This window comes from Henckelia pumila, chromosome 2 (assembly GCF_033568475.1).
Source record: "Henckelia pumila isolate YLH828 chromosome 2, ASM3356847v2, whole genome shotgun sequence".
NCBI classification, from domain to species: domain Eukaryota; kingdom Viridiplantae; phylum Streptophyta; class Magnoliopsida; order Lamiales; family Gesneriaceae; genus Henckelia; species Henckelia pumila.
In genome coordinates, this window is record NC_133121.1 from 80,693,530 (window position 1) to 80,699,188 (window position 5,659).

Below are 5,659 nucleotides of genomic sequence, written 5' to 3' on the forward strand. Positions count from 1 at the left end.
AAGCAATTATTGAAATTCTGATTTTTGGGGGCTGTATATTTCGAGATTATGCTATTAAATTGGCGATGATATCATGGTTAGATCATACTATGATTAATGTTAATGCTTTTGAAATTACCGAATTCGCACCGTTACGCCGTCGATTTATATTTGATGAAATTATGAAATTGTAAAGGCTGATTTCGAAATATTTATGAGGGAATGAAGATGATATGATTCATATAATGTTGAATTAATGTTTGTGAATCAATTTTAGAGTTTTTAAGATTTACGGTTTCGAAATCGGTATGTCATTGGTTGAATTTCAGTTATTTGATCAAGTTTTGAAGTTGTTAAGCATTGAATAGGATTGGAAGATGATTGTGAATTGTATAATACTTCCTTTATGACTTGAGATGAAGATCATATATCTCGAGTCGAATTATTCAAGGCGATAAGAATATGAATCGAAGAATTCGAGTCGAATGAAGTTTGAAGAAAACAAGATCTTTGACTAGCAAGGTGAATGAGCAAGAGTTGGAATGAACAGATTTAGACAAGTTTGAGCAAAGCCTTGCGAGGTTCAAGTACTTCAGATTTAATATTGAAAGTTATGAATTTACATTAAATATGATGGGAAGAACAACTCAAGATCATTTATGATTATTGAGTTTCCTAAAATCGCATACTTAAATGTTTATGTGTTCTTATGTGAATGAATTATTATTGTTGCTTTGAATGATTATGTGATTACATGTTCAAGATGTTTTACAGATTTGTATTATTTATTGCATCAAGATTATGTTGCATTCATCTTGAACCCTACCTTGAAAAGCATAGAGGGCTGATTGGCCTAGATTGCAAAATGACGTTTGGAGGACTATAGATGAGTGACATGGATTGTGGATTCGCTTCCAGAGCCAGAAAACTCACTATAGTTGCACCAAATTCAGGGGAAGTAATATTCTTGACGCCACCTCGATTGGGTGAGTCGGTGGTTGGTTGTAGATTTTATTCCCCGAGATCCCAAGAGCTAAGATTTGTTGTTATCGGACTTGATAGCCTATTTCTTGAATCATGCATTGCATTTATGCATTAACCTAGAGATTTTTGTGGTTTAGACTATGCAGTTATAAATGCTAGAATGTTGTTATATGCCATTCTAGATATGAATGCGTTGATATGCTTGGTATGATATTGTTGTAGATAACAACTATGCTTTAAGAAATTAAGAATTGAATATGCTTCTATGCTTTACATGTTGTTACATGTTTTGATTATTTAAGATTATTATGGCATATAGATTTCATATGCTTAAATGATGTATATGCATGTTGTTCATACTGAGATTTATTCTCACCGGAGTTATCCGGCTGTTGCTTTGTTTGTATGTGTGCATTGCATCAGATTGGGCAGGAGCTGGTCAGAATTAACATGGATAGCTCGAGATTGAAAGATTAGATGTGGTGACTCGGGTTAAGAAGTAGATTTTGCTATCAAATATATGTTTAGAATAAGTTTAAAAGATGTTAGATTAGTTAAGATTTGAAACTATTCTTGAACTTCTTGTTATATTGCACTTTGAAAACATGCATAAGATTCTGATTCTTTGAGCTTTATGTTCTACCTTGAATCATGTATTTAGCTCATCTTAGAATTGATTTGAGATGATTAAATGTTGGTTCACGTCGGAAATGCATGGGACATCTCTTTTTAACATGCTAGTAACTTTGAACTTTGTTGTAGTCTTTGGTAACTTTTGTAAATTTTTGCACCGACCCATCTTGGGAGAATGAGCATTAATTTTTACTGAAAATTTTGATTTGAGTGAGGTTGGTGGAATTGGAAAGCTAAGACAGAGATCTACAACTTTTATGTTGAGCATGTTTACAAATTCTGTGTTCATGTGTTCGGCCAGAGCTGCTCTCGCTCGAGCGTATGTAGAGGTCGCTCGAGCGAGGCACCTTGTTTTAAAAAAAAAAAAAAAATTTGAGTTGTGTGATTCTTTTGTATACTTGTGCACATTATTATTGAAGGTGTTTAATAATTGAGATTAGCACCCGAGGTCCCCGCACGTGCATTACTATCCCCCTGTAAAATAAAGGCACCACATAATAACTCATCATACATGAATATTGTATCACCTGTAAAAGTGTTTGTACCTTAATAATTTCTTCCCAAGCCTCGTTCGAAGCATCAATCATTTTCTCAGTTTTATTCCAACCTATACCACTGCGACTTAACATGGACATCAAGGAGCCATGTGTTTTCTTCCACACGTGAATTTTAGAGACAATGTGTGGGTTTGCCCGTATGTTTGAACCTAGAAACACTTTGGCGAGCTCAGTCTCCAAGAAAGACAAGTATCCACAACGAAAACCATTCTCGCTCTTAAAACCTCAATGGACTGCTGTTTTTAGAGCTTCGATAAGGGCTTCTTCCTCTCTGACACTCCAAGTACAACGTGTTTTCTCAAATTTTGTGCCTCGTCCATTTTCATTGAAAGAGCTTGAACCAGAATCCATATCTTTAGACAGATGAAATGTGTGATCACCTACAAATAATTGGAAGTCAATAATTCTGACAGAAAAGAATTTCAAGTGTTATTGTTCCTCATGAGAATGAACAGATATGGACAATAACATCTGATACAACTGAAATTGGCCAAATATTAAAACATTGAAAACATGGATATTTTACACATAATTAGTCAACAAACAATCATACACATACATGAAGTTAAACAGCACCCTAAACATAATAATCATAAGGAATCCAAGACTACTAGTCAATAAAATCACGCAACACAACTCTCCATAACATGATTTAAGTCTCCATATGGTACATCCACATTGCTAAATTGTCTCTCCACATGTCCCAAGCTTGAAAAGATGTCAAAGTTTCTATAAAGTCATCATTTCTGCCATGCGTTGGACTAATGGAGACATCTTCCAGTTCTTCAACAGGATCATCGGGCATTTGAGTTCGGATGAAATTATGCAATAAAATACAAGCCATTATCATTCTATTCTGTATTTTCACAGGATAAAATGAAGATGATCGAAGCACATCCCATCTCTTTTTAAGCATCCCGGATTCCCTTTCAATTACATTACGTGCACGACAGTGTTTTGCATTGAAACACTCCTTGTAATTTTGTGGCCCAGTAGATGAATTGGCCCAAGCATCCAAGTGATAGCGTACTATCCTATATGGTGTCAAGAACCCCTCTACGTTCGCATATCCACTGTCACAGAGTTAATAGCATCATGTCACATAACAATGAATGAATATTAGATTACTCGAGTGAACCTTAAAAAGTTCACGAATCTCATTTCTCGTAAGACATAATTTCCCCTTATATACAACTGTTAGTATTACCTCTTGGAACTTTGAGACCTTTATTTCTTGTTACATCATCACGTAGGACCCTTGCATCTGCTGTTGATCCCTCCCATCCACAAAGCGCATAAATGAAGTTCATATTATGATCACAAACACCCAAAACATTTATGGCAATAGTACCCTTTCTTGTTCTGAATTTGGGCTGCTCATTTTTTGGAACATGCACACTAACATATGTACTATCCAATGCTCCGAGACAAACCTGAAAATCCATTCAAATTTTCATAAAACAGTAACAAATACAACACAAGTGAGTGATGTTTCAAAGTAAACATTATTAAAAACTTGTACTTGCCCAAAAAAGTGAAATATTATCTATTACCTTAAACCATTTCCATGTTTCATTTGAAGAGTCTTCTCTGATAGGAACTGGCTTCACCAGAAGTATAGGATGTAGTTTCAATATTGAGGACAACACTTTGTGGAAATGATTGCTCACTTATGACCACTACCATGTAATCATGTCTGATAACTCGTTTTTTTTTTTATGATGTGCTAAAATAGATAGGAACATAGCAACATTCTCCTCTACCTTCATATATCTAGATTTGAACAGCCCTCCGACATTATTTAGCAAGTAACACAATCGTGCGAATGCATTCCGATTCATTCGCAAATTCAAAACACACTGAACATCGCCAAAATCAGTGATCTTATGTAAGTGGTTAATTTGTTCATTTAATCTTTGTGTCATATTGTAAGACACCTCCCTTCTATGTGTGACACGTCTTCTTTTGGAAATTACATTCTTGTAGTGTCGTGCTAAAACACATACCATCAACAAATTCTCCAACAACATACGGTGCACCAGTATGATAAGGATAATGTTTCTACGTCTTGTGTCCATTGGTTGAAGTACTTAACAAAACAAATAAATCATTAGATTGAGCAGTCCAAGTACAATTTCTTAATAAAAGGTTGACTTGATATATCAAAACAGATGCAAAAATAATGCTTCATGTAAGATGATCATATATCCAAATACGCCTGCAACAATCAGTGAGTATTTTCTATTATGAAGGATGCGGACAACCATCGATTCATTATGTTAATAGATGCTTAATTATTTTTCACAATAAATAATCTGAACAAAGGTGTTAACGTGTGGAAAAAATCAACCAAAACATAAAACCAAAATTGCCTTACTTGAGTAATTAATTTTTAGAAAGACAAATTGAAGTTTTCCCACGTAAACAGTGGATAGATTTCACACGACACCTTTTAAATCGAGCTCCAAACATATATTTTTACCATAGATTTTTGTGTACGTATTTCATACCAAAATCAAAAATCTAGTTTGGAACATAAATACTACAAAGGGAATGTTCGTACCTTATTTTGCGAAAAACTTTAAAAATTGCGCTATTTACTACGATCTTTGTCCACGAAGCTCGTAATCAGTAGACTCCATTATCTTCCTTTATCCCCAAAGTTTTTCAGATCCAAATCTGATAAGAATGATCACGCAATGTAATTTATTTATGGTAAAATATCCAGGGGCAATTTGGTAATGTTGGACTTCAATCTTGTTCACTGTAGACAAATGGATTCCTAAAACTAGTGTGAGGAATGGATTTGTTTTCCACACGTTACAGTAAAAAAATCCCGGGACTTCGAGATTGGAGAAAATGCCTAAATTACGAGAGAAACAATGGTTAAGGAATCAATCACAGCCTTATCATAGACACCGAACACAGCCTTAAGGTTATCAAACTAATACCAAATTATACTTTAACATAACTGTTGCAATGATCTCTATACTAAGTAAATTTCCATAACCCTGTAAAGTACAAAAGACTTTCAGAATAACATTGGAAATATACTCCACCAAGTCTAGTCCTGATCACAGTTTATGTCTCCCAGTATAAGTCATCCCAGTGTCCTGATATAAACTTGTCTTTACTTGACAATCCAACAATCAAATTCCAGTTCTTACAAGAAAATTTATCTAAGTAAATCCATCACATGGAATTCTCATTCATTAAAATAATCAAGATCCTGATTAATAACTACATCCCTGATGGAATCACTCAATACTGGACAAACCTCTTGGTTCTCCGCTAGTATCAACTATCCGTTCAGAATATATACCTGTCAAGGAATCCTTCCCAAGACTATTCTATCCACGAAAACTAAAACTTGAATCTCTGACGAAGTCAGACGATAATTCATCACATTCCTTGGCACTAATCCCAGTACCAAGAATAATTCTAGAAGACTCAAATAAATTCTAAACATCCTCTTGATAGTTATACCCATTTCTATGACTGTACAT

The 5,659-nt window shown here is 34.6% G+C and overlaps 1 long non-coding RNA gene across 1 annotated transcript; it reads right to left on the reverse strand.

The window, feature by feature from the left end:
• Window positions 1–2,056: 2,056 nt before the first annotated feature.
• LOC140884319 (uncharacterized) lies at window positions 2,057–5,027 on the reverse strand. The gene is made up of 4 exons (XR_012150629.1): window positions 4,717–5,027; window positions 3,707–3,822; window positions 3,361–3,586; window positions 2,057–3,226 (listed from the first exon to the last, which is right to left on the reverse strand). It is a non-coding gene; the product is annotated as an uncharacterized lncRNA (long non-coding RNA).
• Between the last annotated feature and the right edge of the window lie 632 nt (window positions 5,028–5,659).